The 22844-nt window shown below is 44.5% G+C and overlaps 1 pseudogene; it reads right to left on the bottom strand.

Annotated features, from left to right (window-relative positions):
- LOC108803177 overlaps positions 1 to 22844 on the bottom strand; it is a 40140-nt pseudogene that overhangs the window by 8049 nt on the left and 9247 nt on the right.

A 22844-nucleotide genomic window follows, 5' to 3' on the forward strand; every position in this document is an offset into this window, starting at 1 on the left:
CCCACCATCCACACTACATTCTCTGACAGCTCTCCTCCCACCATCCACACTACATTCTCTGACAGCTCTCCTCCCACCATCCACACTACATTCCCTGACAGCTCTCCCCCCACCATCCACACTACATTCTCTGACAGCTCTCTCTCTCTGGAAAGCAGTGAGGACGCTCTCTACTGTGTCTCCTTTGGTGTGTAAGAAGTATATATTTCTCAGTGAAATATTTTCTGCACTCAACATAGAAAAGGATGCTCACCCATGTGACTTAATTGGTGGTTAACAAGGTCTCCTTTATGAATGCATGATTTCCCGCACTCTGAACATGAACGCTCGCCGGTGTGAATTCTCTGGTACCTAACAAGGACTGATTTCTGAGTGAAACTTTTCCCACACTATGAACAGTAATAAGCACGTTCACCTGTGACTTGTCTGGTGTTGAACAAAGGTTATTATCTGAGTGAACGATTTCCCGCACTCTGAACATGAATATGGATGTTCACCAGTGTGAATTTTCTGGTGTTTAACAAGGGCTCCTTTACGAATGAAAGATTTCCCGCACTCTGAACATGAATAAGGACGTGCACCCGTGTGAATTCTCTGGTGTTTAACAAGGGCTCCTTTACGAATGAAAGATTTCCCGCACTCTGAACATGAATAAGGACGTTCACCCGTGTGAATTATCTGGTGTATAAGAAGGTTTCCTTTAACGGCGAAAGATTTTCCGCACTCTGAACATGAATAAGGACGTGCACCTGTGTGAATCATCTGGTGCTTAACAAGCTGTCCTTTCCGACTGAAAGATTTCCCGCACTCTGAACAAGAATATGGACGCTCACCCGTGTGAATCATTTGGTGCCTAACAAGTTGTCCTTTCCGACTGAAAGATTTCCCGCACTCTGAACAAGAATATGGACGCTCACCCGTGTGAATTCTCTGGTGTATAACAAGGTCTCCTTTATAAATGAATGATTTCCCGCACTCTGAACATGAATAAGGACGTTCACCCGTGTGAATTCTCTGGTGTATAACAAGGTCTCCCTTCTCTATGAAAGATTTCCCGCACTCTGAACATGAATAAGGATGTGCACCTGTGTGAATCATCTGGTGCCTAACAAGCTGTCTTTTTTGACTGAAAGATTTCCCGCACTCTGAACATGAATAAGGACGTTCACCCGTGTGAATTCTCTGGTGATTAACAAGGTGTACTCTACGACTGAAAGATTTTCCGCACTCTGAACAGGAGAATGGATCCTCACCTCTGTGATCTCCTTCATGGGGTGTGGAGGATTCCTTGGGATTAGATGGATCTCTTGCAGTGTGAGATCTTAGATGGATATTTCCAGTCATAGTATGTGAATGATCAGAAGATTCACCCTGATCAGAGGGATCCATTGATGTCTCCAAACAGAGAGGTCTGTGATGTATATTTTGTGTGTGTGGATTCACTCCTGGAGAATCCTGTGTGATGACATTATCTTCTGACTTACAATCAGCAGATAATATAAGATGTCTCTCCGAGGTATTCCTGACATCACATCCATCTGCTGGAGAGAAATTATTACACACGTCAGTAATCAGAGTCATGTATGTTTATCTGACAGTCAACAGTTTCCTAGAGCCCTGTCATGATATTTGGTAGAACTGTAGCACAAAATATAAAATGAGTTAAAGGATAAAAACACCCAAAACAACTCTGACACATCGGGTACAATTATTTTGTGCATTAAAGGTAATCTTTTCAACCCATAGTTTTCCTCTGGGTCACGGGAGGACATATACTGTGTGACCCAAAACTTAGCAATAGCCCGCTATATGTTTAATGATGTTATATTGAGGAATGGAGATGGACCTTCATATGGTGTACAGTATCTCCTCCTCATTTGTTGGGGACATGACGTTATATTGAGGAATGGAGATGGACCTTCATATGGTGCACAGTATCTCCTCCTCATTTGTTGGGGACATGACGTTATTTTGAGGAATGGAGATGGACCTTCATATCGTGTACAGTATCTCAGTATATATACATATCAGTTACAATAAAACAAGTCCGGCCGGTCCAACAACTATCAGGTTTGGTATGATAGACCCGCCCTTACGCGTTTCGTCACCAACGACGTCTTCAGGAGAGCATGCAGGTCTAAATTACCATACCAAATCCTCACTTATATAGTGTGTATCAAGTGCACATGTGGATCAATTGATGTCTCATTTGCCCCATACGTTGGAGTTCGTTCCGACATCTGCCACCACATAACAAACGCTATTTGTTTTCGATTAATCATTGCATCAATTAGGAAGTCACATGCAAACAATAATGTAAAAACAATAGTATATAGGAACGGTTCAATCATGCAATAACCCACTTTTCCACATCATTTACATATTTGGGAGACATATAATTTAATATGATCACTTAGGATCTGAATTAATAAAATTAATATAATCATTTAAAATATAAAAATTAGTGCTCTTATTAAATAGATGCATCTGTACCCGAAATAACTTTTTATTATATCTTATAATAATCTGTAGTAGGACTTTTTATTCGTTAGTTATTTAAATAATATACATTTTAGTTGTTACTTAGGAAGCAATTTAAGACAAAGTCAATATTGAATCCGCTGGGAGTCATAGTATCCAACGTATATATCCACTTTGACTCATTTTGTGATATTTTCCTGGTGAGATTAGTGCCCCTCCAATGACTGTCGACTTTATCGATCCCTATTACTTTCAAGAGTTTAGGATCTGTGTTGTGAAAGAATTTAACATGTCGAGAGAGGCTACGTTTGTTAAAACCATTTTTTTATATTGGTTATATGTTCCTCTAATCTCTTTTTAAGCCTTCTAGTCGTTCTCCCTACGTATTGTAAGCCGCAAGGGCAGCTAAGTAGGCATGTCACAAACTTACTGTGACAGGAGACAATTTGTTTTATTTTATATTCCTTGTTGGTAGAAGTGGATTTAAAGGAGGTGCTTTTTTTTCTTAGTTCCTGTTGTTCTGCAACAAATGCAATATTTGCAGGGATAAAAACCTACTCCTTTAACCAGTTGACATCCGCGGTGTTAAACCCCCTTCCCATCCAGGCTATTTTTCAGTATTCAGGGCTGCGGTACTTTGACTGACATTTATTCATTGCAATCCCGCCAATGCAGCAGTGCCGTCCGTCCGTTTTGTTACTACGGGCGGACGGCAAGAGGTTAAATATAGTTACTTCTGGTTTAGGGGGATCTAAAACACTGATGGCAAGTTTTGTTTTCAGATTAGGGGCTCTTTTATAAAGTATTTTGGGTTTGCTCGGTAAAATAGGACCCAGTACCTTATCTTTTTTAAGTATATGCCAATGATTTTTTTAAATACGTTCAATTATCTTGTACTGGGCTGAATCATTTGTTATGAAAGCCACTTGGGGCGGATCTTTACATTTCTGTATTGGTTTTAATAAATCCAGTCTATCCTTCCTTGATACCTTTTTCCTGTAACGTTTTTAATTCCTTCTCTCTATATCCTTTTTCTTTAAAGGAGAACTATGGGGTTAAGGCTTTTCCCCACAGTTCTCCTTGGTTGAATCCTAAAAAATGATCAGGGGCCGTATTGTTTTTATTCTTATTTTTGTCTTTGTCCCTCTCTTCTGTAGCCTCATAACTAGATGTGTCTACGAGGCTTCTATTTCTTAGATGTGTCTCTTCTGTCAGTAGAGGGTGAAATCTTTGAGAAAGTGTCAGGTGGGGGGCAGTCATTGCAGTTCTCCCTTTTGCTCTGTCACTCGATTCAATTAATCCATCATTTTCCCTTTTATATGATATATAATATCATCTTATCTGATGATGTGAAGATCTGATAATTCTCCAACATGATCCCTTAAACGTCACACCTTCTACTCAGAAGTGACATAGAACTGTGACCTGTTCCCTCCATAGTGTCTGTTACTTACTTGTGCTGATCGGTAGAGAAATGTCATCCTGATCACTTTTCATCATCATCCCGACCTCCTCCGTGGACGGCCGGTCACCCCCCACATACGTCTCCACTTCTTCCTCTTTAACCTCAGCTTTTATATTGATCCGTTCTTCACCCTAAACCCCAAAACAACAGAAAATGCAGTGTAAGTACCTGAATGTGACTTGGCATCAGGCTTTTGCAGCCCCTGTACAGCAAAGCTTAGACTAGGCGAGGGAGAAGCAGCGCAAAGAGCCCATCAACTGAGCTGCAGGGCTAATACGGGTCATGCTGACTGAGAGAGAAGAGTTACAGAGAGATGAGCTCATCAGTCTGCTGCTTCTCTTCTTACTGTCCAATCACAGACTGAGGGAGAGACAAGACTGGGAGGTGTTACTGATCTGCTACAGAAGAATATCACGTGTCCTGTTCTGCCCATTTCAGGGACGGTCTCCTACCCATTTCCTGGGAGCCCTCAGCTTGGGGGGGCATTATTAAACCGGCCTGGACTACCAGAACCAAAGACCAGCATCACATCATTCAGCAAGTGCCCTTTCGAGGAACACAAGGAAGAAGAAAATCCATGATGTCCAGTGACTGGACCCAAGACCCATGGAAGAATATTAAATGTATTGTTTGTTTAAAAACATTAAGGTGAAGGGAAAGCTGAAATGGAGGGGGAGGGAGGCTGCATTTCAGATGTAAAATTAATGTTAAACCAGTCTTTGTGTTCTTCTGAAAACTCCTCCATCACACCAAGCTCCTCCTCTTTTATCTCTTCTTTAACAGAATTATCACACTCACTCTGGTTTATACCCTGAATATTGGGAACAATGAGATCAGATGTAACTACATAGCTAATGATCAGGTCATAATGTAAGTATCGGCTATTACTAATTATTTCTCTATTTCACCTTATGTGAGATGGTGAGATCTTCCTGTTTGGAATCCCGGGAATACAGAGGACGGGGACATCTCTCTGGTGGGTTCCTCTTACTGGATCCATCTGTAGGAAACACACACACTGACTGAATACATTGTTTCTATGTGTGTATCAGATGATGGGGTATCTAGGTGGACCCTCCGTACCGCTCTCTCCTCTTACCCGGTGATGTGAGGGGCGGCTCACTCTCCATCACGACGTCCTTATAGAGATCCTGGTGTCCTTCTAAATTCTCCTCCACAGAGACAGTAACGGCCTGACACCTTATAGGAACCTGACACACACAATGATACAGTCACCCTCCAGACACATCCCTTGTCTGTTCCTGGACGATGTCCCAGAATTCCCGGCACCGCTCACCTCTCCTGTCAGCAGATCAATGAACTTCCTCGTGACTTCTAGAATATTTTTATCCCAGTTTGCCTCTGTTGTCAGGCGGGGAGGTGGAAGCTCTGTGATGGGTTATGTCCGCTGAAGACACTTGCTGAGTGTTAATGGCTCACAAGATATATTGGTCACTATTTCGTAATCCTGGTTGAAGGAAGAAGAGAAGAATTATCAATGCAGACTTCCCGGAATCCTCCTGATCTGTCTTTTATCATTAAAATGGTCACATGATCTAAACACGAGGGACTGAAACCAAGAGTGTCAGATCTTGTGCAATAGTTCTGCAATCTTGGGCACTGTCCCACAGCATAAATATATTTATATAAGAGGAAACAAAAAATATGAAAATATATATATATATTTAAAAAATTTATATTAGTGGTCCGCGGGGTTTAAAATGATGAATTTAGTGGGCCATGAGGTCCGAAAGGTAGGCGACCGCTGACCTAGTGGACTCATTTTACAAAGCTTCAATACAAGTATAAGGAGTTTTATTTTAGTCATGTGACTTTCATTTTCTGATCTCATTGAACTTCAATTAAAACAACGGTAAGCTTTTATAAAGAGAATGAAGATCAATATCCTGGTGTGTTGGCTGAGTTGTGAGATGAGCCTATTGTAATGGTATCTAGGTGTCGTCTAGGTTTCTCACATGGTGAGGGTCTCCGGGGTCTATTACTGATATAGAGGAAACATCTCCATTTGTGTCCTGGAGCTCGGAGTCTTTGTAGATCTTTGGGTGGGATAAAGCCTCCATTCCTCGCTCCTCATCTTACCTGATAGCCGGACCTCATTATTAGTCTCATTCGTACACAAGTCTTTATATATGTGAGCTGACTGAGGCTCAGGGCTCTCTCTGCTGCTGGGGGAAAAGGCTGAGTGCTTTCAGAACATAGGTGAAGGCGGCAGGATTTGGATAGTGATTGGATGTGGGGAAGAAAGCTGAGGCCCGAGTCCAGGATGACACCTAGGACCTTGGCATGGGGGGAGGGTTGGATAGTTGTGTTATTAATCATGATCGAAAAGTTGAGGGAGGGAATAGCATGAGCTCAGTTTTTGAGATTGAGCTTTAAGAAATGTTGTGACATCCAGGCGGATATGTCAGTTAGTAAATTAGTGACACGTAAGGACAGAGGGGGGGAGTTGTGGAGTTGAAAGATAGATTTAAGTGTAATCATCATAGAGATGTTATTGGAAGCCATGTGAGGTGATCAGCTGACCCAGGGAGGAGGTGTAGATAGAGAAGAGAAGGGGTCCAAGGACAGAGCCCCTGTATTACCTGCAATGCTGCACCTCTTGTATCCCCACTACCGCCCAATACCACACACTCTGTACCCCCTGTATTTCCTGCACCTCTTGTATCCTCACTACCCCCCAAGCTGCCCCCACTCCCTTTCTACACACTCTGTACCCCCTGAGAGTCATACCTAGGCAGTTCCCATCTTTGAGATTTGGGGTGAAGTCTCATTTTGAGGGGGTGGGCCAGCTCCTCTGTACAGAGACTGATGTGACTGTGGGGGGACATTAGAGTGTAAGCTCCTCTGTACAGAGACTGATGTGACTGGCTCAGGGTTCTCTGTACAGCACTGCGGTATATGTCAGTGATATTTAAATGGATAATAATAGGGGGTGTCGGTGGTCAGGTCTGAGGTAAATCTCTGTGGAGAGCAGAATCTGCCCGGTGACTCTGATCCCGCCCTGTGATAGGTTTCTGTAGAGGGAGTGCAGCTAATGGCAGTGAAGGAGATGTGAAGCGGGGACTCTGATTGGCTGTGAGTCTCCCCTCAGCTCCTTCTGTCAGTTACTGAAGTCTGCATCTTGTTTTATATTGGTGACAGACTCTCCCTCTCCCCTTTTATCTCTCTTCCTTCTATTCCGTTTCCTTCTTCTTGCTTTTCTCCATATTCTCATTTTTTCCGATACATTTTCTTTTTCCTATTCTCTCTTTCTTAGTTTTGGTTTAGTGCTCCTTGCCTGGCCTGCCTCTTAGTGGATGTGGGCAGTTTGCTATGATTCAAGTGTCACTTATACTGTTCCATATATACTTGGGGACATACGGGTCCCTCATAATGTGTGTATTTGGGATGTAGCACTTCATCACATTATTGGATCTCTTTGTTGTTTGTCTCCCTAGCTATCTCAAGTGTATATTGTGCGTATCTTTGTTAATTTCTTTGCCTGTTCCTTTAAATAAAAAATGAACGAACAAAAAAACACCCATAACCTTGATAGCATTTTATTGGTTATAATTATGACAAAACAAAACAAATTAAAAGCCAATTAAAAAAAGATGCACAAGTTTATAAAGTACACAAAATAATTGTTCAAATATATACATTTTAGACAATGTTTTAAAATGATTCCCAATATACACGAGACTCATTTATAGCACAGATTGTAACTTTCCCTCACACTGCCGGAAAACTATCACCAGGAATGAATGTAATAGGAAAGGAAATGCCGATCTGATCAGATCCAGTTAGGGTTGCCACCCGTCCGGTTTTCACCCTGACAGTCCGGTTTTGGTGTGTTGTGTCCGGGTGCCCCACCAGTGGGCACCCGGACACAACACACTCCGTGGCCGTGCCGACACCGGCACTTTAAATTTTCTGACAGGTGCGGCTGCCAAGGTGCTTGTCAAGCCAATCTATTCCCGAGCAGCCGCACCGCCGGAACTTCCTCCCTTCTTCTGATCCCCTTTAGAAAGCCGCTGCTGCTGCTCTCCCTTGCCAGCTATGCCGCAGCAAGGGTTTAGAAGAAAAAAACATTTGTCCCTGCCCGATTCACTTATGGGCTCCTCTGCCTCCTCAGCGGTCACATGTGTCTTTTTTCCTCCCTCCTCAGCTGCTATTGGCTGGGAGGGAGAGTGCAGCACCGCCATTGGCTGCCTGTGAATCTTAGGAGAGTGGGGCAGTACCTGCAGAGAAGGCTGCTTGGGGATTTACATGGTGGAAATATCGATGCTCCCCCTCCCCCTGCCAAGCATTGATTCACCTTACTGGCCTCTGCGCCCTGTGTCATCTTACTGGCCTCCACGGTCTGCATCACCTTACTGGCCTCTGCGTCACCTTACTGACCTCTGCGTCACCTGACTGGCCTCCGCTCTCTGCATCACTTTACTGGCCTCCACACTCTGTGTTACACACCGATGACCAATGTACCCTGTGTTTTACCTGAGCTCTGTCCCGATATTTAAAACTGATGCCACCACTTAAATTTTTCAACTCGGGTGTCTTAGGTCCAGCGTCGCAGGGTACCTCGCAGCAGCCATCTGGGGAGCCAGGCGATGCCTGCTTACATAACTTCTGCCACCCGCATACCTCCCCTTACTAAGACCCCCGCACCCTCTGACGAAGACATCGGGCCAGAACCCCGAAGTAGAGCGGCAGCTCAGAGTATGTAGGAAATTCATATACTATTATTCTGCATTGCTCTATGTCTGTGAAGGTTCATTCATCCAGGTCATGGGATATCTGTAAAAGGCAACTGGACTTGCTGTATTTTTCTGGAAGACGTTTCACTGGTCATCCAACCAGCTTTGAAGAAATGCCTTCAAGAAAAATACAACATGCATTGCTCTATGTTTTGCTGGGATTTGTAGTCCTCCATAGCTGGTGGTATTCAGCATTGCTGTATAAAATATTGCTGGGATTTATAGTCCTCTATAGCTTGGAGTCAGTACCAGAACTACCAGGATTGCAGTAATGAGGGACCGCTCTGCCACCAGTGTGCTGTACCTTTCCGTGACCCATAACATTTCTTAACCATGTCACTTTCAGGTGCGCATAAAGAAAGGGTGTCAGGAAAGCAGCCGATTCGGGTGACATATCTGCTTTGGACCTGTCCGGCTGCTCCCATTCTCCTTTCACAGCCCGGACAGCCAGTGGTGGTCTAAAGCAGGTGGGAGCGCCTAAGTACTGGACATGAAGTGGAGGAAGGCTAGTGAAAATTATTAGTGCCCCCCCAGTATGGACTGTGGTATCTTATGTGCCCCCCCCTATATATTGTTCCTAGAGTCGTCACTGCTCTGAGCTGCGGGCAGCCTGTGCCTGTTTACAGGGGCCCGCAGCTCAGAGAAAGATTCGGGTTTCAGGCCGATGTGGCTGCCTGAGATCACGTTTGACTAGGACTTCAGCAGCCGCATCTGTGATCGCTCCTCCTCTCTTCTAATTCTGGTGCTCTATCACATAGAGAAGAACGAGGAGATGTTCCTTTAAGTGATAGATCGCCAGAGCTAGAAGAGCAACGGGCTATGTAGATCCCCATGCAGCTGAAGGGAAGAGGCATGAAGAGGTGGAGTTACAGAAATAGCCAAGCGGCAGGGGGAACCAAGATTTACAGGGGAACATAATTCAACACAACACCGGCTCCCTGACACCCGAGTGTCGCACAACCATCCCGAGAGTTGCACAGCCGGCACAAATCACCAGGTCACCTGAAGACATCAGGGCGCCAACTCAGAACAGCACAGAGTATGTAGTCTCACATTATTTTGTATTGCTGGATAATATATTGCAGGGATTTGCAGTTCTCTATAGCTGGTCTCATTACTCCATCCCCTAGCTGCCTCTCCTCACTCTCAACTATTCTCCCCAAACAACCCTAGAGCCAGTCTCTTCCAAAGTTCTACAATCCAACAATGGAAAGTCACCAGTACACACATTGTTCCTTCAGTAGTTCCCACACCCTGGTAGAGACGTTCTTTTATCATCAGAGTCTCCATCCCCCCCCACACACACACACATTGTTCCCTCAGCAGTTCAACATCACTAATTTCTGTCTGCACCCTTTTGTTGTCACTGATTTCCCCCCATGTCTGTACTACATCATCTGGGAGCTCCCACCATCCACACAATATATTCTACAGCATCTCCCCCTCCCCTGTCCATACCATGATCTCTTCAAGATCTCCCCACCATCCACACTACATTCTCGACAGCTCTCCTCCCACCATCCACACTACATTCTCTGACAGCTCTCCCCCACCATCCACGCTACATTCTCTGACAGCTCTCCTCCACCATCCACACTACGTTCTCTGACAGATCTCCCCTCACCATCCACACTACATTCTCGGACAGCTTTCCTCCACCATCCACACTACATTCTCTGTCAGGTTCCCCACACTACATTCTCTGACAACTCTCCTCCCACCATCCATACTACATTCTCTGACAACTCTCCTCCCACCATCCACACTACATTCTCTGACAGCTCTCCCCCACCACCATTCACACTACATTCTTGGACAACTCTCCTCCCACCATCCACACTACATTCTCTGACAGCTCTCCTCCACCATCCACACTACATTCCCTGACAGCTCTCCCCCACCATCCACACTACATTCTCCCGACAGCTCTCCCCCACCATCCACACTACATTCTCTGGCAGTTCTTCCCCCACCATCCACACTACATTCTTTGACAGTTCTCCTCCACCATCCACACTACATTCTCTGACAGCTCTCCTCCACCATCCACACTACATTCTCTGAAAACATTGCATCCTATGTTATGTTTTATCAAATTTTCCACTCACACATTATACATAGGTCCTGAAACTTCCCCCCTCCACCGGCCACTGAACATTTGTTTCCTGTACGTCACCAGCACACTGTACTACATTCACCGACAGCTCTCCCCCACCATCCACACTACATTCTCTGGCAGTTCTTCCCCCACCATCCACACTACATTCTTTGACAGTTCTCCTCCACCATCCACACTACATTCTCTGACAGCTCTCCTCCACCATCCACACTACATTCTCTGACAGCTCTCCTCCAACATCCACACTACATTCTCTGACAGCTCTCCTCCCACCATCCACACTACATTCTCGACAGCTCTCCCTCTCCATTCACACTACATTCTCTGACAGCTCTCCACCATCCACACTACATTCTCTGACAACTCTCCTCCCACCTTCCACACTACATTCTCTGACAGCTCTCCCCTCACCAACCACACTACATTCTCAGGGACTTATTTTATCTGTCAAACATTTCCCCGAGTTGGGAAGCAGCGAGGACATTCTCTACTGTGTCTTCTTTGGTGTGTAAGAAGTATATATTTCTCAGTGAAATATTTTCCTCACTCTAAATATGAAAAAGGACGCTCACCCGTGTGAATCATCTGGTGTCTAACGAGGTGTTCTTTATGAATGAAAGATTTCCAGCACTCTGAACATGAATAAGGACGCTCACCTGTGTGAATCCTCTGGTGTATAACAAGGTCTTTTTTCTCGGTGAAAGATTTCCCGCACTCTGAACATGAATAAGGACGATCACCCGTGTGAATTCTCTGGTGTTTAACAAAGCCTCCTTTACACCTAAATGATTTCCCGCACTCTGAACATGAATAAGGACGCTCACCCGTGTGAATCCTCTGGTGTATAACAAGGTCTCCTTTCTCAATGAATGATTTCCCGCACTCTGAACATGAATAAGGACGCTTACCCGCGTGAATCATCTGGTGCCTAACAATCTGCCCTTTCCGACTGAAAGATTTCCCGCACTCTGAACATGAATAAGGACGTTCACCCGTGTGAATTCTCTGGTGTCTAGCAAGGTCTCTTTTCTCAGTGAAAGATCTCCCGCACTCTGAACATGAATAAGGACGTTCACCCGTATGAATTCTCTGGTGTTTAACAAGGTCTCCTTTCTCAGTGAATGATTTCCCGCACTCTGAACAGGAATAAGAACGCTCACCTGTGTGAATTCTCTGGTGTCTAACAAGGTCTCCTTTCTCAGTGAATGATTTCCCGCACTCTAAACATGAATAAGGACGCTCACCCGTGTGAATTCTCTGGTGTATAACAAGGTGTTCTTTACGATTGAAAGATTTTCCGCACTCTGAACATGAATGAGGACGCTCACCTGTGTGAATTCTCTGGTGTCTACAAAGGCTTTTTTTTGTAGTGAAAGATTTCCCACATACTGAACAGGAGAATGGATCCTCACCTCTGTGATCTCCTTCATGGGGTGAGGAGGATTCCTTGGGATTAGATGGATCTCTTGCAGTGTGAGATCTTAGATGGATATTTCCAGTCATAGTATGTGAATGATCAGAAGATTCTCCTACCCATTTCTTGGGAGCCCGGGGAGCCAGGGATCCTCACCTTGTGGGGGGGAGGGGGGGTGGCTGGGGCATTATTAAACCGGCCTGGACTGCCAGAACCAAAGACCAGCACCACATCATTCAGCAAGTGTCCTTTGGAGGAACACAAGGAAGAAGAGACTCCATGATGTCTTGTGACTGGACCCAAGACCCATGGGAGAATATTAAATATATTGATCCTTAAAAAAACAATAAAAGTTGGGCGTGTTCCAAGGGGAAGCTGAAATGGAGGGGGAGGGAGGCTGCATTTCAGATGTAAAGTTAATGTTAAACTAAGAGACTACATAGACCAAAGTTCAGAATGACTTCTGTGTTCTATATACCGAGTCCCACCTACCTGATCATGGTGGGGGATGGTGTGATCTTCCTGTGTGGAATCCCGGGAATACAGAGGAGGGGGACATCTTCCTGGAGGGTTTGTGTCATTTAATTGCCCCATTATGACGTTCTTGAAGGGCTCCTTATGCGCTTTTGAGAACTCCTCCATCACACCGTCCTCATTATCCTCCTCTTTAATATCATTATCACAATCACTCTGGTTTATACCCTGAATATTGAGAACAATCAGTTAAAATTTAACTACATAGATAATGAAGAGGTTATAATGTAAGTATCGTCTATTACAAATTATTTCTCTATTTAACCTTATGTGAGATGTTGTGATCTTCCTGGGTGGAATCCCCGGAATACAGAGGACGGGGACATCTCTCTGGTGGGTTCCTCTTACTGGATCCATCTGTAGGAAACACACACACTGACTGAATACATTGTTTCTATGTGTGTATCAGAAAGCCATGTCCCTCTCTACTTCCTCCAGCTAGTCTTTCACATATTCATTTTTACATCACTTCCTGCTTATACACCTACATCACTTCCTGTCTCTACTTTACATCACTTCCTGTTGGTTTCTTCCACGTGAGATCACCACCTTGTGTTGAATATAAATACTTCAGTCTCCGTTATGTTTCATCATTGTGCTCGCTGCCTTGTGGTCTATTCCTCTATTACGTTACATCCATGACTACACACAAATTATACCTCACATCTAATCCAGACAATAAAGTAATAAAAGGAAAAACAACATTTTGATAGATTTTTTTTTAATATTTATAACAGTGAGACTTATTAAACAGACTGTCTGGTTATTCTGCTCCAGAAAACAAACTCAAATTTGAAATACCACCTAGTACAGTGGTCCCCGGGCCCCTCTGAATGCTGTGCAGGCTGGGCCATCTTTGAAGCGGCACGGAGGCTCCGGGGCTGCCTCTAACTGACTCAAGCAGTGGCTGTCACAAGAAATGAAATACTACACACTCTGTACCCCCTGCGAGTCATACCTAGGCGGTTTCCATCTCTGAGATTTGGGGTGAAGTCTCATTTTGAGGGGGTGGGCCTGCTGGGCCCGTTCTGTAGCAGGTGTCATGTTGCCCATTGCATGGCTCACAGCTGGTCCTCCTACCTTCCCATACTGCAAGCTCCATCCGAACACCCCCTCCATGCTGTGGGGGGACATTAGAGTGTAAGCTCCTCTGTACAGAGACTGATGTGACTGGCTCAGTGTTCTCTGTACAGCACTGCGGTATATGTCAGTGATATATAAATGGATAATAATAGGGGGTGTCTGTGGTCAGGTTTGAGGTAAATCTCTGTGGAGAGCATAATCTGCCCGGTGACTCTGATCCTGCCCTGTGATTGGTTCCTGTGGAGGGAGTGCATTTGATGACAGTGGAGATTTGATGCGGGGACTCTGATTGGCTGTGAGTCTCCCCTCAGCTCCTTCTGTCAGTCACTGAAGTCTGCATCTTGTTTTATATTAGTGACAGAAGTGATGGAGGAATGTGGGGGTTCTGTTCACTTCTTCCCAACTTCGAATTTCCTCCCTACAAACCCTGAACCGGATGGTGGAGAAGTAAGTATGTTACACCTCCTTCTGTAACGATCCCTCTGAGACTCTACTGAATACAATGCCTGAGGTTTGTACACTTACCCAATATAGACCAGTAACACACACACTTACAGCGGCCAGGAGAGGACAGGCTTGGGCCTGGAAATGTCCGTCTCTCCCCTCTGCCAGTGTGAAAGCTCTGGTGTCTCCGGTCATGTTCTATGAGAAGCTTACTGCTAGACATAAAGTGTATCTCCATATAAGAAGACATGGACTCCTTGGATTGTCGGCTCCTTTATTATGGATTCCTGAACTCTCTAGTTTCCTGATCTGTATTGGGCTGGTTGGTGCTGCGTGCTATCTCCCTATTTGAGGGTTTACCCCCTTGGATGTGTTCTGGACCTTTCGTGTTCCTGGCTTCCTCTGTCCCCTTTCTTCCCTCTGATCTGTGGAAGGCGGCTCTCCCTCCCCCCTTTTATCTCTCTTCTATTTAGTTTCCTTCTTCTCGGTTTTCTACATATTCTCCTTTTCTCCGATACATTTTCTTTTTCCTATTCTCTCTTCTTAGTTTTGGTTTATTGCTCCTTGCCTGGCCTGCCTCTTAGTGGACGTGGGCAGTTTGCTATGATTCACGTGTCACTTATATTGTTCCATGGATACTTGGGGACGTACGGGTCCCTCATAATGTGTGTATTTGGGATGTAGCACTTCATCACGTTATTGGATCTCTTAGTTGTTTGTCTCCGTAGCTATCTCATATGTATATTGTGCGTATCTGTGTTAATTTCTTTGCCTGTTCCTTCATATAAAAACGTGTGAAGGAAAAAAGAAAACACCCGTCACTCTGACCACGTTTTAATGGTTGTAATTATGACAAAACAAAAATATGCACAAGTTTATAAATTACACAAATTAATGTTTCCAATATATACATTTTATAGAATTTTTTTAAATGATTTCCAATATACATGAGATTCATTTATAGCACAGATTGTAACTTTCCCTCACACTGCCGGGAAACTTTCCCTCACACTGCCGGGAAACTATCACCAGGAATGAATGTCATAGGAAAGGAAATGCCGATCTTATCAGATCCAGTCTCTTACAAAGTTCTACTGTCACTGTTTTCCCCCCATGTCTGTACTACATTCTCTGGGAGCAGCTCCTCCCTCCCCTATCCATACCATGATCTCTTGAAGCTCTCCCCGCCATCCACACTACATTCTCTGACAGCTCTCCTCCACTATCCACACTACATTCTCTGACAGCTCTCCTCCACTATCCACACTACATTCTCTGACAGCTCTCCTCCCACCATCCACACTACATTCTCTGACAGCTCTCCTCCACCATCCACACTACATTCTCTGACAGCTCTCCTCAACTATCCACACTACATTCTCTGACAGCTCTCCTCCCACCATCCACACTACATTCTTGGGGACTTATTTTATCTGTAAAACATTTCCCAGAATTGGAAAGCAGTGAGGACGTTCTCTACTGTGTCTTTGTTGTGTAAGAAGTATATATTTCTCTACATTTCATGTGACTTCATTGGCGGTTAACAAGGTCTACTTTATGAATGTATGATTTCCCGCACTCTGAGAAGGAATAAGGACGCTCACCAGTGTGAATCCTCTGATGCCTAACAAGGACTGCTTTCCGACTGAAAGATTTCCCGCACTCTGAACATGAATAAGGACGCTCACCTGTGTGAATTCTCTGGTGCCTAACAAGCTGCACTTTCCAAGTGAAAGATTTCCCGCACTCTGAACATGAATAGAGACGCTCACCCGTGTGAATTATCTGGTGCCTAACAAGGTTTGCTTTCTGAGTGAAAGAACATCTGTGTGAATTCTCTGGTGGTTAACAAGCTGTCCTTTCCGAGTGAAATATTTCCCGCACCATGAACATGAATGTTTACCAGTGTGAATGCTCTGGTGTTTAACAAGGTCTCCTTTCTCAATGAAAGGTTTCCCGCACTCTGAACATGAATATGGACACTCACCTGTGTGAATTCTCTTGTGTTTAACAAGGTCATCTTTACACATAAATGATTTCCCGCACTCTGAACATGAATAAGGACGCTCACCAGTGTGAATTCTCTGGTGTATAACAAGGGCTGCTTTCCGACTGAAAGATTTCCCGCACTCTGAACATGAATAAGGACGCTCACCTGTGTGAATTCTCTGGTGATTAACAAGGGCCCCTTTCTTAGTGAAACCTTTCCCACACTCTGAACATGAATAAGGACGCTTACCTGTGTGAATTCTCTGGTGCATAACAAGGGATCCTTTCTCAGTGAAAGCTTTCCCACACTCTGAACATGAATAAGGACACTCACCAGTGTGAATTCTCTGGTGTCTAACAAGGGCTCCTTCATCAATGAAAGATTTCCCGCACTCTGAACATGAATAAGGACGTTCACCAGTGTGAATTCTCTGGTGATTAACAAGGTGTCCTTTACGAATGAAAGATTTCCAGCACTCTGAACATGAATAAGGACGCACACCCGTGTGAATTCTCTGGTGCTTAACAAGGTCTCCTTTCTCAGTGAAAGCTTTCCCGCACTCTGAACAGGAAAAAGGTCGTTCACCCTCGTGAATTCTCTGGTGTTTAACAAGGGATCCTTTATGAATGAAAGATTTCCCGCACTCTGAACATGAATAAGGACGCTCGCCAGTGTGAATTCTCTGGTGATTAACAAGGTGTTCTTTACGAATGAAAGATTTTCCGCACTCTGAACATGAATAAGGACGCTCACCCGTGTGAATTCTCTGGTGTCTAAAAAGGTTTTGGTTTGTAGTGAGAGATTCCCCACATACTGAACATGATAATGGATCCTCACCTCTGTGATCTCCTTCATGGGGGGAGGAAGGTTTCTTGGGATTAGATGGATCTCTTGCAGTGTGAGATCTTAGATGGTTATTCCCAGTCATAGTATGTGAATGATCAGAAGGTTCACCCTGATCAGAGGGATCCATTGATGTCTCCGAGCAGTGAGGTCTGTGATGTATATTTTGTGTGTTTGGATTCACTCCTGGAGAATCCTGTGTGATGACATTATCTTCTGACTTACAATTGGGGACATGACATTATATTGAGGAATGGAGATGGACCTTCATATGGTGTACAGTATCTCCTCCTCATTTGTTGGGGACATGACGTTATATTGAGGAATGGAGATGGACCTTCATATGGTGTACAGTATCTCCTCCTCATTTGTTGGGGAAATGATGTTATATTGAGGAATGGAGATGGACTCATATGGTGTACAGTATCTCCTTACTTTCTCCTTTCGAAACTTTGCACTATCCCACCCCAACGTCAGCTGGAAGTTATCTGAGCCCCGGGAAGGCAATGTAAGCTTCCTGAAATAGCAGCTAATGATAATGGAATTTCATCTTCAATGTCTTGAGCTGGAGAGAGAGAGCCTACCTCCTATAGACATTTACAAATACATTTCAATACCAAAAGTATGGCTGAACCACTATTACCCACATTTATAAATATGGATGCCAAAGCCTTTGGAGCACAATAAAAATTAATGGGGTAGTTCATAAAATAAATAAGTGGTCCACCATTTATAATTCAGTCTCATCTTATCTGATGATGTGAAGATCTGATAATTCTCCAACATGATCCCTTAAACGTCACACCTTCTACTCAGAAGTGACATAGAACTGTGACCTGTACCCTCCATAGTGTCTGTTACTTACTTGTGTTGATCGGTAGAGAAATGTCATCCTGATCACTTTTCATCATCATCCCGATCTCCTCCGTGGACGGCTGGTCACCCCCCACATACGTCTCCACTTCTTCCTCTTTAACCTCAGCTTTTATATTGATCCGTTCTTCACCCTAAACCCCAAAACAACAGAAAATGCAGTGTAAGTACCTGAATGTGACTTGGCATCAAGTTTTGGCAGCCCCTGTACCTCAAAGCTTAGACTAGGCGAGGGAGAAGCAGCGCAAGGAGCCCATCAACTGAGCTGCAGGGCTAATAAGGGTCATGCTGACTGAGAGAGAGAGAGAGGAGTTACAGAGAGATGAGCTCATCATATCACATGTCCTGTGCTGCCCATTTCAGGGACGGTCTCCTACCCATTTCCTGGGAGCCCTCAGCTTGGGGGGGCATTATTAAACCGGCCTGGACTACCAGAACCAAAGACCAGCATCACATCATTCAGCAAGTGCCCTTTCGAGGAACACAAGGAAGAAGAAAATCCATGATGTCCAGTGACTGGACCCAAGACCCATGGAAGAATATTAAATGTATTGTTTGTTTAAAAACATTAAGGTGAAGGGAAAGCTGAAATGGAGGGGGAGGGAGGCTGCATTTCAGATGTAAAATTAATGTTAAACCAAGAGACCACATAGACCAAAGTTCACAATGACTTCTGTGTTCTATACACAGGACTAGCAAAGGGAGAAGCAGCGCAAGGAGCCCATCAACTGAGCTGCAGGGCTAATAAAGGTCATGCTGACTGAGAGAGGAGTTACAGAGAGATGGTTTCATCAGTCTTCTGCTTCTTTTATTACTGTCCAATCACAGACTGAGGGGGAGACAAGACTGGGAGGTGTTACTGATCTGCTGCAGACGAATATCACGCGTCCTGTTCTGCCCATTTCAGGGACGGTCTCCTACCCATTTCCTGGGAGCCCATGGGCCAGGGATCCTCACCTTGGGGGGGGGGCATTATTAAACCGGCCTGGACTACCTGAACCAAAGACCAGCATCACATCAATCAGCAAGTGCCCTTTTGGAGGAACACAAGGATGAAGAGAATCCATGATGTCTTCTGACTGGACCCAAGATCCATGGAAGAATATTAAATGTATTGATTGTTAAAAAAACAAAAATATTGTGGGTGTTCCAAGGGGAAGCTGAAATGGAGGGGGAGGGAGGCTGCATTTCAGATATAAAGTTAATGTTAAACCGAGAGACCACATAGACCAAAGTTCAGTATCACTTCTGTGTTCTATACACCGAGTGCCACCTACCTGACCATGGTGAGGGATGGTGTGATCTTCCTGTGTGGAATCCCGGGAATACAGAGGACGGGGACATCTCTCTGGTGTGTTTGTGTCATTGAATTGCCCCATTATGACGTTCTTAAAGGGGTCCTTATGCGCTTTTGAGAACTCCTCCATCACACTGTCCTCATTATCCTCCTCTTTAATCTCTTCTTTAACATCATTATCACACTCACTCTGGTTTATACCCTGAATATTGAGAACAATCATTTTAGATGTAACTACATAGCTAATGATTAGGTCATAATGTAAGTATCGGCTATTACTAATTATTTCTCTATTTCACCTCATGAGGAACGGTGAGATCTTCCTGTGTGGAATCCTGGGAATACAGAGGACGGGGACATCTCTCTGGTGGGTTCCTCTTACTGGATCCATCTGTAGGAAACACACACACTGACTGAGTACATTGTTTCTATGTGTGTATCAGATGATGGGGGATCAAGGTGGACCCTCCGTACTGCTCTCTCCTCTTACCCGGTGATGTGAGGGGCGGCTCATTCTCCATCACGACGTCCTTGTAGAGATCCGGGTGTCCTTCTAGATACTCCCACTCCTCCATGGAGAAATAGACAGAGACATCCTGACACCTTATAGGAACCTGACACACACAATGATACAGTCACCATCCAGACACATCCCTCGTCCCTTCTTTCAGCTAGGCTCAGACACAGTGTGAGCTCTTTGTCTATATTTTGTATGTAAAATGCATATGTGGGCAATGTGAGTTCTTACAATACCGTTTTTGGCTAAGTTATGTTATTAAAGATTAAAACATTCCGGATAAAGGGAATTATTTCAACATCAAACATTCTACAATACTCGATGGCTAACACGGTACAATACCCTATGACTGCTACAAAATGTATAAAGAATGGAGCAGAGTCTTTTTTTACAACAATCATTGTGCTGAAGTTTATACGTGTCTGTGAAATTCTCGCTGATGGCCACCATTTCTTCAAGCGAAACGCGAATCATGGCTTTTTCATATGTAAATAGAGCCGCCCATTCATATGTATATATTACAGGTGAGACTATTTTCAGTGGGGGGCCAGTAGCCCCTATCTTAATTTTGGTTGCCCCTGTCTGCCTGGCACCTTGTGTCCGGGTTTCTGCTGGCAGAAACCCGAACACAGCATTCAAAACCCGGTCTGTCCGGGTGAATCCTGGACAGGTGGCAACCCTACTCAGTAATTATATTATATTTAGGGGTACAAGGACTGTGCCATCTGTATACAGTGTATATGGTGTGTAGGCTCAGGTTCTACTTACCCCTTTATACCCCAATCATAGTGCGACGTGGTGCGCAGTCTCTCCCGGAGTTTTTAATATCCCAGCAACCCAACCGACATTACCTCCTCTTCTGTCAGTCTCTTCTTAACATCCCTCCAATTCTTCTTCACCTTTTCACTCCTATATCACTTCCTGTTTATACAGCTACATCACTTCCTTTTTAACCTTCTACATCACTTCCTGTCTGTACCTTACATCACTTCCTGTAGGTGGCTTCCACGTGAGATCACCACCTTGTGTTGAATATAAATACTGCAGTCTCCGTTACGTTTCATCATCGTGCTCGCTGCCTTGTGGTCTATTCCTCTATTACGTTACCTCCATGACTACACACAGATTATACCTCACATCAAATCCAGACAAATAAATAAATAAAAGGAAAAACAAGAATGTGATAGATTTTTTTTATATTTATAAAAGTAAAACTAATAAACAGACTGTACGGTTATTCCGCTCCATAAAACAAACTAAAACTTGAAATACCACCTAGTAGACTCATTTTACAAAGCTTCAATACAAGTATAAGGAGTTTTATTTTAGTCATGTGACTTTCATTTTCTGATCTCATTGAACTTCAATTAAAATAACGGTAAGCTTTTATAAAGAGAATGAAGATCCATCTCCTGGTGTGTTGGCTGATTGGTGAGATGAGCATATTGTAATGGTATCTAGGTGTCATCTAGGTTTCACATTGTGAGGGGCTCCGGGGTCTATTACTGATATGGAGGAAACATCTCCATTTGGGTAATGGTGCTCGGAGTCTTTGTAGATCTTTGGGTTAGATAAAGCCTCCATTCCTCGCTCCTCATCTTACCTGATAGCCGGACCTCTTTATTAGTCTCATTCGTACACAAGTCTTTATATATGTGAGCTGACTGATGCTCAGGGCTCTCTCTGCTGCTGGGTGAAAAGACCGAGAGCTCACAGAACTCAGGTGAAGGCGGCAGGATTTGGATAGTGATTGGATGTGGGGAAGAAAGCTGAGGTCGTAGTCCAGGATGACACCTAGGACCTTGGCATGGGGGGAGGGTTGTGTTATCAATCATGATCGAAAAGTTGGGGGGGGGACCCATGGAGGAGGTGTAGATAGAGAAGAGAAACTCTCCAAGGACAGAGCCCCCTGTATTACCTGCAATGCTGCACCTCTTGTATCCCCACTACCCCCCAATACCACACACTCTGTATCCCCTGCGAGTCATACGTAGGCGGTTCCCATCTCTGAGATTTGGGGTGAAGTCTCACTTTGGGGGGTGGGGAGCCTGCTGGGCCCCTTCTGTAGCGTTTGTTGCATTGCCCGTTGCATGGCTCACAGCTGGCCCTCCAAACGTCCCATACTGCAAGCTCTGTCCAGACACACCTCCTCCATGCTGTGGGGGGACATTAGAGTGTAAGCTCCTCTGTACAGAGACTGATGTGACTTACTAAGGCCCGGTTCACACCTGTGCGTTTTACAGCGTGTTCCTACGCTCTGTAAAACGCTCAGACGCTGAAATCCCATTATTTCCTATGGGCATGGTTCCCACCTGGGCGTTTTACAGCGCGTAGGAACGTGCTGCAAAACGCCCTACGCCCAAAGAAGTACAGGAGCTTCTTTGGGGCGTATTTGCCGCGCGTATCCATTAGAATACACCCGGATAGCCCTCAGAAACGCGCGTTTGTTGCGTGTTTTTCTTACAGCGAATCGTGGTAAAAACGCGCGGCACGAAACGCGCGGCAAACGCGCATATTCGGTACGCCTAGGTGTGAACCCAGCCTCAGTGTTCTCTTTACAGCACTGCAGCATATGTCAGAGCTATATACATGTATAATAATAACAACAACAGTGTGACTGTGGGGGGACATTAGAGTGTAAGCTCCTCTGTAGAGAGACTGATGTGTGACTGGGGGGGGACATTAGAAAAATGAAGATCAATCCCGAGAATAGAGAGAGAGTCTGATGAATTTCTGGGCCTTCTTTGCCCTCCCTCCTTACCCCGTCACCTGGTGTGTAAGTGTTAGGTGTGATTCATGCTGCTTCATCGCCACAGGGTGAACCTACAGTTCATTTGTGAGTCTGAGGGTATAGATTTATGGGGCGTAGCTGTATCGAGGTTTAGAAGAATCAAAACTAAAAGAATGAATAGCAAATCGAATTAATGCACCAAATTATAATGTCCACAAATATATATTATATACACCGGGCTCGTTTATTTAATAGCTGTCATGTCCCTTCTGAGTACATTTACACACAGGATAAAT

Source organism: Nanorana parkeri, unplaced genomic scaffold (genome assembly GCF_000935625.1).
Source record: "Nanorana parkeri isolate BGI_ZX_2015 unplaced genomic scaffold, ASM93562v1 scaffold3469, whole genome shotgun sequence".
Taxonomy (NCBI): Eukaryota; Metazoa; Chordata; class Amphibia; order Anura; family Dicroglossidae; genus Nanorana; species Nanorana parkeri.